Genomic DNA, 13,294 nt, shown 5'->3' with positions numbered 1-13,294 from the left:
TCTGAATATTTTTTTGAATTATCTGTCTGTGCTGAAATCCTGCTAGGATACTCTAGATAGGGTGATCTGAAACCATAGGAAAATCGATAAGAGACTGGCGTAGCTAGACTTCGATTCTGCGAAAACAAACTTTGAATTCTCGTCGATTTATAAAACATCTGTAATAAACACTGGAATATTGAATTGATGCATAAAAATTCGTAATCAAGATAAATCTATATGAGTACGAGAGCTACTCAGGGAAGAGGCCGTGGTCGAGGTCGAGGTAGTACTCAAGCTGGATCTTCGTCTTCTGAACACATACCCACTGGAGTAGTACGACCACCATTGATGGATGAGAATGGGCCGTATGATAGAGCCGCCAAGGATGATGCCCTGTAACAGGCAATGCTTCGTGTTCTGGAAAGGGTTGCCGGAGCAAGTTCGGGCAACGAAATTGAGGATCTATTTTAAATGACTTGGGACTAACGGAACGGAGATCTTTAAGGGCGTGTCTGGTATAGCCCCGAATGTGGAGGAATATTGGTTGGAGGCCACAGAACGGATTATGGACGACTTGGACTGCTCTCGAGGAGATTGTGAGTGGGGTATCTGTACTAAGTCCCTTGGGTCACTTTCGGTTAGGGTAGACAAAGCTGTATAGGAATGTACCCTTAAAAACTCAAGGCAAGGTTTTTCCTGGAGATCTGATGGAGTTACCGTTCGGAGAGTTTGACCTCATTCTGGGAATGGATTGGCTTGTTAAGCATAAGGCGACTCTAGATTGTCTTTGCTAAATGAATGGTGTTAAGAACTACAAAGGATGAGGAGGTTATGGTGATAGGTGAGAGAAGGATTATTTTTCCAATGTGGTGTCGGCATTAAGAGCCGAAAAGTGGATTCGAAAGGTTGTGAGGCCTAATTGGTATTTGTAAGTCGATCGAAGAGAAGGACTGACGGTGGATAAGGTTAGGACCGTAAAGGAGTTCCAAGATGTTTTTCCGGAGGAGCTTCCAGGATTGCCTCCGAATCGAGAAGTTGAGTTTGGAATAGACTTGTTGCCTGGAATGGCGTCTGTGTCTATCGCACCGTATAGGATGGCACCGAAGGAATTAGTAGAGTTAAATGCTCTAATTCAAGAGTTGTTGGATAGGGGCTTCATTAGGCCAAGCGTGTCTCCATGGGGAGCACCGGTGCTATTCGTGAAGAAGAAGGATGGTACAATGAGGATGTGCATTGATTATCGCCAGTTGAACAAACTGATAATTAAGAATAAGTATCCACTGCCAAGGATTGACGATCTATTCGACAAGCTTAGAGGAGCTTCTATATTTTCCAAGATCGACCTTCGATCTGGATATCATCAGTTAAGGGTTAAGGAGACAGGTATCCAAAAGACGACATTCAGGACTCGGTATGGTCATTACGAGTTTCTGGTTATGCCATTTGGACTAACGAACGCTCCTGCAGCGTTTATGGATCTGATGAATCATGTGTTCCAACTATTTGGATCAGATTAAGGAAAAACAGTTGAACGATGAGTCTTTGGTCGCTCGTTTTCAACAAGTTAAGGAAGGAGAAACTTCTAAGTTTGGGAGCCAGAAGAGACGATGCAACAGCAATACCCTCATCTGTTTGGATTAGGTAAATTTCGAGGACGAAATTTCTTTAAGGAGGGTAGAGTTGTAACGCCCCAATTTTCGGGAATCCTGTGAATGTTGGCATAGGTTTAATTATGTTAGTGGGCCTCTAAAAGGCCCAAGCTTAAGATAGAACCCAGCAATTTTAGTTAATTTTTGTTCCATAAGAAAAAGGGGGTGAAATTATGAAATAGGACCTATGTGAAAATGTTTGAAAATGCTATAGGCTAAATTGAAGTGGCCAAATAAATAGGAGTGCAAAATAGGAGGATTTGCATGACAAACCTCCCATTTTACATGAAGTGGCCAGCCATCATGTTGTTGTAGACAAAATGTACACTTGATATCCATAATTTATGGTACAAATTGATAATAGGTTAGGTAAATGTTCCATGATAATGGGTTAGGTAAATATTTCATGATAATAGGTTAGGTAAATGTTTCATGATAATGGGTTAGGTAAATGTTTCATGATAAGAATTTAATGTCTTTTGTATTAAAGAATTAAATGGATGAAATATGAAGTTTTATTAAAAGAAAAAGGGGTGAAAAGAACAAAGTTTTATCCATCTTTGTTCATCATAGTTGAAATTTAGAGAAGAGAAGGAGAGGAGAAACCTCTTGAGTATTCGGTCATTAGGAGGAGGAAAATTGAAGGTAAGTTCTTGGTACCTTGCTTCTTATTTTGAGGTTCATGAGTTCATCTTGATTCTACCTTAACTCTTGAAGCATATTTTGGGTTTTAGTTGTGTTGTGAGCATTTAGTCATGAATTAAAATGAAGGAAATGGTTGTTGTTTCATGTTCTTTTGATGAAAAATGGAAGATAGGGGAAGTTGAGCCAAACAAATAAGCATGCATGTGCCTTAGATGTTAAAGGGAAAAATCAGCTAACATGTTGTGCTTTAAAATGATGAAATGGAGATTATACTTAAGTAAAATCATAGATATGTGATGATTGATTGGTGATATACATGTTTAAATAACAAGCATGCAAGTTAGGTGTGAAAGAGTGATTTGGTAATAAATCTGCTTGGGACAGCAGCAGTAACGTGACTTTGGAAAATCACCATAAATTGTGGAAGATGAGTTAGAAGCTGCATAAATTATGTAATTAAAGCTTATTGAGTCTAGTTTCTAATGAAATAAACAAGAACATATTTTGAATTCTGTACAATGAGAAATTTGATTCGTAATGAAGGGTGGTCAGATTAGTCAAACAGTGAAACATGGGAAACTTTGAGAAAAATCTGGTATTGATTGGCTAAACCAAAAATTCTGAAAATTTTATGGATAGAAGATATATGAGTTTATTTTCAGGGAAAATTAACGGCACTTGATTTGGAGTTTCGTAGCTCCAGTTATAAATAATTTAGTGACTGTTGCTCAGGAAGACAGCTTGCAGTGAAATTATGATTATGTGGTAAACATTGACAAAAATTTGTTAATGAGTTGCTTATTGATTTCTTATAAGCTTACTATGATCTGTAGGTGTGGTTGGCGAATATTGTAAGGGGTTAATCGTAGTTTGTATTTGAATAGTTAGATTAACGTGTTAGTAATCCAATTGTAGGCGGTTCGTGTGTGGATCTCGTCAAGATATCGTCATAAGCAATGTGTGTAATCGACACCCTCTCATAGACTAGATTGGCAAAAGCGAAAAGCGAAATGCCGAAAAGTCGGTATTTTGGGAATTTTGATGTGCGAATGCTCATAAGATAGTTGGGTTTGTATATTTGGTAATCTAAAGTAATAAACTGCGATGCAGCGATTTAGTACATTTTGATAATTTGGGCTTAATGGGCCAAAGATCGGATTCATGGGCCAACAGCCCAATTCGTAAGTATCTTGTAAGTGTTCGATAGTACATAAATAGTTAGGATATGCATGAAAACCATAAAAGTAGCTAAATTACTATAATACCCCTATGTATGGAAAATTACTGTTATACCTCTAGGTGCAAAATTACCGTTTTACCCTTAGGGTTAATTTTGACTGAAAAGCATGACGATCTGATTCTGTATGATGTATGCCATGGGGGACATGGGTTATATTATGGAGGAAGCGTTCTGGTGGCTATGCCACAAATATCTGATCTGGTGGCTCGCCACAAATATCCGATCCGTGGTTCGCCACATATATCATTATGGTGGTTACGCCACGATTATTCAGATCTGGTGACTCTGTCACATTATTCATTCGCAGCCATGCTGCAAATTACGTGGTGTGTAGCGGTTGGGTGGGTCGAGTTGTCTCCCCACACGGTGTAAGGTTGGTATGGGGTGTATACGGTTGGATATGGTTGGGTTTCTGCATAAACATGTAATATCTGTTCTGTTCTACTATGGGCCTATGGGCTTTATTCTGAATTCTGTTCTGGGCTAAGGCCAACTTATTCTATTTCTGTGGGTTGAGCTGATTTAGATGATGGTTGGGTTATTTTACACACTGAGTTTCCCCAAACTCACCCCTTTTATTTTCATCCACGCAGGTAATCCCCAACTATAGTGGGCTTGGAGCTGTGAGGGAATTCGGAGTGGCCACCCGTTTTGAAAGTTTGATTTTCTTCTGGTGAACTAGACATCCTTTTATTTACGTTTGAAGTTTTGGGTTTTTAAATGTAATAAGGCCGCTTAATTATTTTTGATGGTTTTAATATGTATTACTAAGATAGGTATTACTTATTTTAACTGTTGAAATTGGATAGCTTTAAGGCGCGTTTTCAAAAAAACAACAATTGATTTCAAAATAACACGACAACAAGCAAAGCTTCCGCAATGAAAGTATTTTCCAAAATTAATCACTTTTCCTAAAAATGACTTAATTAAATCGGTTTCCTAGAAATATCCATGACGTTAAGGTGTGGCAATGGTGGTATGCATGTCTAGGATTGGATCTGAAGGGAGCTTGGTACTTAAGCAGTCCGATGGACTCACCACCTCTTTTCCCGTTTCCTACCTGGTGCACAACTTCCATTCACTTTAACCCTTAATGAATTAATCTTTTGAACATCAAGTACGATTTTCTGGACTTAGAATGAAATTTTTTTTTTACGTTATTGATGTGGCATGCCGGACTGGCCATAACTTCTGGGCCGGGTTTGGGGTGCTACAATACTAGCTTACGATAGCAGAGAAACAAGGAGTAATGGCGAAATATTGTCCAATGGTGAAAGAGAAAGAAAGTAATGGCAGTGGGAAGAAACACCAACAACAGAGTTTTTCCTTGAGAGGGAGAACCTAATTTTCAAAATAGCAAAAGAAAAAAATGAAGATAATTCCAATGACTCCCCACATTCCTCAAATCTCTCCTCATTAACCCACTAACAGCCAACTATTCAGAATCCAACTTCAGTACAACTCACCAAAATTTGAACAAAAATAATAGCCCTTGCTAACCCAGAGACTCGAACTCAAGACCACCAACACACTAACACACACCCTAACCATAAGGCCAGCAAGCCCATTCTGATATAAACTTACCATCAATTAAAATAAAAGCTTATTGGATAGATATAGGGCTTATTTCAGAAGAATACCAAAATTTTTCCTAATACAAGGCTTGAACTTGGGACTTCTCACACACACCCAAAACACTTAACCATTGATGCAAATACACAGTTCTATCATAATTTACCAAAAATATATACAGATATTTTTGCGCTACTGATTTACAAAAGCCAGAGTTTATGAAAATTTGGGGTGTTATAGGAACCTTTAGAAGGTTTAATTATGTATCAAGATTGTGAATTTTCTTCCAAATGATCTAGGTAGTCAAAGGCCTATTCAGGTTCTTTATCAAGGAACTTTCTGTTACACATTGTCTTAAGAAATTATTTGTTTCGGGAGTTAAACCTTCATAAAAGAAACTTAAAGTCCGCCAATTTTCAAAACCATGATGTGGGCAACAACTTAACAAATATTTGAAACATTACCAACATTGAAAAAATGGTTCATTTGAATTTTGCAAGAAATTTTGAATTTTTCTTTTAAAAGTATTGGTCTTTTGTGTTGGAAAAAATTCCTTTAAAAATTCAGTTTGCATTTCTTGCTAAGTGCCAATTGATCTTGGTTTTAAATTGTTAAACCAATTTTTTGCCTTATCTTTTAAAGAAAAAGGAAATAGTTTGAGTTTATCAATTTCATTAGCACAAGGTGAATCATTAAAGGTAACACATACTTCATCAAAATCTTTAAGATGTAAGTAAAGACTATCAGACTCTAAGCTATGAAAATTAGGAAGTAAAGTTACCATACCAGGTGTAACAACCCTTACCTGAGTCTGAGGCCGGGATGGGGTATGAGGCATTACTCAACATAAACACAAGCATACGAGCATATCTGAATCGTAGAAACTCGATCAAATTTAAAACTTTTCAATAATTGTCTAAAAGACCTTGATATGGGCCTATGAGGCCCAAAACACACTTTGGAAATGGTACAGAGATAGTCTAAACATTTTCTGGAAACTTTTGAAAAATACCACTTGAAACAGGGGCACACGCCTGAGTGGTCAATTTGACATGGCCGTGCTGAAGGCCCGTGTGACTCACACGGCCTAAGCAAATTAGGGACACGCCTGTGTCCCTTACCCGTGTGGATTTATTTTCTAATTCAAACATACAGGGGTTTTCACACAATCAGACACACGCCCGTGTCCCTCACACGGCCATGACACCCTATGTCACAGCCCGCATGTAAAAACTTTGATGTTCTGTTTCTTATGTCAACAACTAATTAAGGGCACATGGCCAAAGCACACGCCCGTAGCCAGAGGCCTTGTTTTCCACACGGCTAAGACATAGGGCCGTGTCTATGCCTGTGTGTTTACTATCATGCATATTGACTTGCAAATTGAAAGTGTAGGGGACACACGGTCAGACCACATGCCTATGGGGCAGACCGTGCATCACATAAGACGTAGACACACTCCTGTGTGTCTACCCGTGTGACCAAAATAAGGCTATTTACCAAGCCAATTTGCCACCTTTACTTGTACCAAGCCATACTACACCAAGACAAACCAATTTCATACACAACCACATGGCTAAATCAGCCCCTAATCGAACATTCCACACATTAGGGCTACTCTAATTATTCACAAACCACTCAACAACATGCAAAACCATTCAATTTACTCATTCCCAAAAGAATATCATCATTTACATTTATCAATAATCAATATTAGCCACCATCCATGGCATTATACAAAATGACTCAATAGCTATGACAAGCCACTCGTTTAGGCCAAACAAGGTGACCATTACAAAAAAAAAAAAAACTAGTTCATATACATGCCATAATCAAAATGATAAAACTAGCTATACCAAATGCTTCAGGGATAGTGTAACTAGCTTCTCCAACGTGAGGCAATGATCCACGAGCTACTTTGGCGGCACTATAAGAAAATGGAAAGGAAAAAAGGCAAGCATAAAGCTTAGTAAGTCGCATGTAAATAATGAAATAGCTACAAGTTACCATAAGGGATCATACTCCTAACATAACTCAATTTGTACGAAAATAAGGATTCATAAATATTAATTGTTCATATTCATCTCTCACCAAGCATACAACGTTGATTGAATTGACATTTCATAATTCATGTAAAATACACAGATGGTCATAAGCATAACTTATTCACTTTCCTTCCTTACTAAACATACAACATAAATGAAGCTCGTATTTCGAAATTCTTATTTAGGTACCTGTACCACTCACCACATGGTCATAAGTTCTCTCATTTTGACATAAATCATAAATCTTCCATTGAAATATTTGGAATATTACAGGATATTCATTAGCCCCAAATATGGGATAGGATGTCAATGCCAAGTCCCAGACATGGTCTTACACTAGCTAGTACATCAAAGTCGATGCCATGTCCCAGATAGGTCTTACACTGACTTTCATATATCGAGGCTGATGTCGTGTCCCAGACAGGTCTTACACTGGCTCTCATCTATTGGTGTCGATGCCATGTCCCAGATAGGTCTTACACTAACACATAACAAGCTGATGCCATGCCCCAGATAGGTCTTACACTAGCTTGTGTATCTCGAGGCCAATGCATGTCCTAGACATGTCTTACACTAGCTCTCGTCTCAATACTAATGCATGTTCCAGACATGTTTACACTGACTGGTATATGTCGAGGCCGATGCATGTCCCAGACATGTCTTACACTGGCTCTCAATATGTGGCCGATGCATGTTCCAGACATGTCTTACACTAGCACACATATCACCCAATGTCATGGCATGAATATCCAAATCTATTCCTAATGTTCAACCAGAAGTCTTCATTATAAAAATTCTCATTTACAACGCAAATAAAAAATTCATACCATAATAATCTACAATACATGATAATATTGAATTAGCATTATTTATGTATAACTTACCTCAGTATTACAAAACTAGGTGACTACGTCGAGTTATTCAACTAGCTTGGCTTCTCCCGGTCTAACTCCGGATTGCGTCTTTCTTGATCTAAAACAAAAAATTTCACTAATTTAATCACCATAATAATTAATACACTCCAAAATTCATGTTTTGGCAAAAAGACCATTTTGCCATTAGACTTTCACAAAATGACCATTTTACCCCTCGCCTTGAAAATTGATTTTTATTGAATTTCTTCATGTCTTAATCCTATCCGAACCCTTTTTACTCTTATAGCAACCCAAAATTTTCATTATTTCACCACATTACTATCTATTTTATAATTACTACAAACTAGTCCTTTTTAGGTTTTTTTTCATGAACACCACTTCACAAAAGTTGTTTATTAAACAACTAAGATTCATTTTCTTCCATAAAATTTTAGCAAATATCATAGATGCTCTCATGGTGAATCTCTAAGCTTTCTACCATTTTGTAAGGTAGTCCCCTCAATAGATAGCTCATGCTACAAGGGTTCTAAAAGTACCAAAATCATCAAAAATAACCATCTAAATCACTTACTTGAGAGAGGAATAAGTGGCTAAAAGTTTTCAAGCTTCCAAATCCCTCATAATAACATAAAATTTTGGTGGTGAAGAAGGTGAAAAGATGACATCCTTCTTTCTTTATTTTATTTTTATTTCCAGTCAAAATTTAGTCACCAACTCACCTAACCATTTGACCACTTGATTTTTCTTGTCTCTATGGCCAGCCATCATCTATAAAAAGGCCTATTTGCACTTTAAAGACTCCTAGTTTTGGTTCTCTAGCTATTTGGTATTTGGTATATCTATCTAGTAAAACAAGACTTTTGTCCTTTATGCTATTTAGTCCTTTTTCACAATTAAGCATGCAATCGCTAAAATTCACTCACCAAATTTTTCATGCACTCATATAATCATCCTATGACACCAAAATAATAATAAAAATAATTTCTTGGCCTCAGATTTGTGGTCCCAAAACCACTATTCTGACAAAGCCCAAAATCAGGCTATTACAACTCTCCCCTTTAAGGATTTTCATCTCTGAAAATCTTACCAGTGAATAAGTTGGGGTATTGATCTCTCATGGTCTCCTCGAGTTCCTATGTGGCCTTGCTCGACTCCATGTCTATGCCAAAAAACTTTCACGAGTGCTATACTTTTATTTCTTAATTGTTTGACCTCCCGAGCCAAAATCTTGACTAGCTCTTCGCCATAGGTCATGTCCAGATGAACCTCAACCTCTGTTGGTGCAATCACATACGAAGGGTCTGATCTATATCGACATAACATGGACACATGAAACACATCATGAATCCTTTCCAACTCTGAGGGCAAAGCCAATTGGTAGGCAACAAACCCTGCTCTCTCGGTAATCTCATAAGGTCCTATGAAATGAGGACTCACCTTGCCTTTTCTACCGAATTTGAGGACTTTCCTCCAGGGGGATACTTTCAAAAACACCCTATAACCGACTTGAAACTCAATTTCCTTTCGTTTTAAATCCGAGTAGGATTTTTGTCTATCCAAAACAGCCTTCAAACAGTCGCGAATCTCCTTAACTTTCTCTTCGATTTCTTTGACTAAGTCAACCCCATGAATCTGATTTTCTTTAAGTTCAGTCCAATAAAAGGGTGTCTGACACTTGCGTCCATATAAAGCCTCATAAGGCACCATTTTCAGACTTGACTGATAACTATTATTGTAGGCAAACTCTACCAATGGTAAATACTTTTCCCAATTACCTTGAAACTTAAGAACACAACACCACAACATGTCTTCTAATATCTGAATCACTCTTTCTGACTGACCGTCGGTTTGTGGGTGAAATGCAGTGCTAAAATTCAGTTTTGTTCCCAATGCCTCATGTAACTTCTTCCAAAATCGTGAGGTAAACCTTGAGTCTATATCTGAAATAATCAACAAGGGTACTCCATGAAGTCTCACAATCTCGAAAACATACAATTCAGCCAATTTCTCAAGGGAATAGTCGGTACGTACTAGTATAAAATGTAACACCCCTTACCCGTATCTAAGGCCGGAACAGGGTATGAGGCATTACCAGACTTAACCATACACATAGACGAAAATCGGGCCATAAAATTTCATTTAATTCAAAACTTTTCGAACACATGCATAGACTCATATTTAAAGACATATAACGTGGCATAAATGATCACTTACACATCCATAATCATGCAATAACATGTCATTCAATTTAAACATATTTGCTTACCATCCTGTATATAATATACATTTTTACAGTAACTAGAACTAGACATGCTAAATCTTATTCTCATTTTATACCATCATAATGCAGTTACCAATTTGTCCATTAAACATCCATATTCAAGGCAACATTACTCATTTCCATTTAATTCATGATCCATTGGCCTGCATTTAACTTACCTGATGTATTACCAATCATGCATAACGAACAAAGCTAACTATATCATAACATCAAAACATAGGACATGGCATGATTAATTAAACTTATAAACCATTATGGATATGGACCACATCTCATGATCATATACGATAACTCAATGCAGACTGATACGTATGGTCAAAGTCATAATAATAATACATATCAAAAACCAACTTCCTATACATGCCACTCACTTGATATTTCTAATATTTGAATTAATTCTCCCAAAAATGATAGTTTGATAGTGTTATCTTGCCTCCGACGATCTCTAACCCCGAGCCGACCTGCCAATACTAAAGAAATGGAGAGGATGGATAAGCTTTACGGATAGTAAGTCCATATGAAATTTATAAGCAATTACTAACATGCTTTTCAAGATGAAACACTATAATTTTACAATTACACATGTTCAGGTTAAGCTGTTTTATCAAGTTATAGTTACTAAATCATTCATATCTGGAGCTAAAAAACTCCAAATTTAGTTTTTTTAATGACTTATATACCTTTCTCCCATAAAATTTTCATAATTTTTGGTTTATCCAATTAGTACAGTTTATCTCATATTTCGAGACTCAGATGATGTTCCCATCCATTCCTCCTGAAAGTAGAGTCATTGAGGATTCTATTCATATAAATTATAACTCATAATTATTTTTTTACAATTTTTAACGATTTTTCCAAGTCAGAACAGGAGATCTCGAATTCATTCTGATGCTATCTCCCAAAAATTAGAATATCACATAATATAGAACTCTTTTGCTCCCCATGTTTCTTTTATATGAAAATAGACTCATTAATATTTAATTCCATAATTTTTTTGAAATTTAATTCAACTTACACAATTTTTGGTGAATTTTCAAAGTCACACAACTGCTACTGTCTGACACTATTTGACTACTAAAATTCACTCTTACATAATTTCACTTAATCCATTTTGTCTTATCGAAGTTCACTCAAATATCGAGCACATTGCTCATAATTTTCATAAACATATACCTGCACTTATTCATCATATAATCATGTTCACATGTATTTTTACTTAATCGATTTTCCCGTTGAACTCTTCGGAATAATAACTGATACTCGGTTGTCTGCACATATTTTCACACTTGTAGACAAGGTTATCCGGTATGCATAGTAGCCTGCACTTAGTACTACACATGTGACCAATTATCCGGTACACGTAGTAGACTACACTTAGTACTACACACGTGACCTAACCATCCGATACACGTAGTAGCCTGCACTTAGTACTATACACGTGATCGAAGTTATTGGGTACGCATAGTAGCCTACACTTAGTACTACACATGTGATCAATTATCCGGTACACGTAGTAGCCTGCACTTAGTACTATACACGTGACCTCAAAATAGATCATTCGTATCGTTTCTATTCCGAAGGCTCAACTGGGAAATTCCTCACTTTCCAACATTTTACAAATTTATTCATAGTCCTTTTTCAATTTGCAATTTACAACAAATAATCATTCTATAGGCAGCCACATTTCATATGATAACAAAATATAATAAAATAAAAAGAATCGATAAATTATTTACTTACAAACTTGTTGAAATCTCATCAGGTACAACCGAGTAGCAATTCATACAACCCATGTAATAGTAATTTAACATTCAATTCATGTAACAATAATTTGCCATTCAATTTCACATGACACAACAACCGTCACATTTTCCATATCATACACACCATCCATGAACTTCTCCTAAACATATTAAATCATACAATTTATGCCATAACAATAGAAAATTTCAATTCAAGTATGGTATTGCATTATTATTAACACACGAACTTATCTCGCATACGAAAATGACCATTTTTACCATTTTGTCCACAACTTGGTATTTTGCCGATTTTAGCCTGAATTTCAATTTTCCTTGCTCTATCATTACAAATATAGCCTAATTAGGACTCACATTATTCAAATTGACCCAAAATCATATTTTGGAAAATTATAATTTTTCCCCTAAACTTTGTCAAAATTACAATTTTGCCCCTAAACTTTGTCAAAATTACATTTTTCCCCTAGGCTCGTAAATTAAACTTCATTTTATTTTCTTATGTTTTATGATATGCTGATCATTTTTCCCTTCTATAGAAACATCAAATTCACACTCTAACATGTACTTATGAACATTAGGTATTTTTACCAATTGTGTCGTTTTACTCGTTTTCACGTAAAATCGCCTTGTAAAAGTTATTTAACACAATTTCAAGCTTCATATTCTACCATAAAACATCAAAATAAACACATTTCACCTATGGGTATTTTTCCAAATATAAACCCTAGGTTAAATTATTGCTAGAATAAGCTTAACCAGGTTACCGGGATTTTAAAAAAGTAAAGAACTTTAAAAACGGGGCTAAGAGCACTTACAATTGAGCTTGGGAGTTTGAACAAACCTTAACCATGGCTGCTGCTGGTAGAAACGGTTGGATGAAGAAGATGATAGCTAATTTGGCTTATTTTCCATTTTAATTCTTTTAATTATTAGTTTACCAAAATACTAACTTAAAAATATTTTATTACACCCATTTCATGTCTATTTTTGTCCAGAAATTATCTAATGGTCTAATTATCATTTAAGGACCCTCAATTTAAAATTTCGTAACAATTGGACACCTCTAGTATGTAGAACTCAACTTTTGCACTTTTTACAATTTAGTCATTTTAACTAAATTAAGTGCCCGAATATCAAAATTTTCGAACGAAATTATTCCGTGAAATCGTAGACCATAAAAATATAATAAAAATAAATTTTTCATCATCTGATTTGTGGTCCCGAAACCACTGTTCCGACTAGGCC

General features: G+C 36.2%; 1 long non-coding RNA gene across 1 annotated transcript; it reads left to right on the top strand.

Moving 5' to 3' along the window:
* The first annotated feature begins 2,151 nt into the window (after nt 1–2,151).
* On the top strand, nt 2,152–4,331 carry LOC128293251 (uncharacterized). The gene is made up of 2 exons (XR_008283409.1): nt 2,152–2,276; nt 4,110–4,331. It is a non-coding gene; the product is annotated as an uncharacterized LOC128293251 (long non-coding RNA).
* The last annotated feature ends 8,963 nt before the right edge of the window (nt 4,332–13,294 follow it).

Source organism: Gossypium arboreum, chromosome 1 (genome assembly GCF_025698485.1).
Source record: "Gossypium arboreum isolate Shixiya-1 chromosome 1, ASM2569848v2, whole genome shotgun sequence".
In the NCBI taxonomy this organism is placed as follows: Eukaryota; Viridiplantae; Streptophyta; class Magnoliopsida; order Malvales; family Malvaceae; genus Gossypium; species Gossypium arboreum.
The sequence above is the reverse complement of the archived record's forward strand: the minus strand, read 5'-3'. Positions and strand labels throughout refer to the sequence as shown.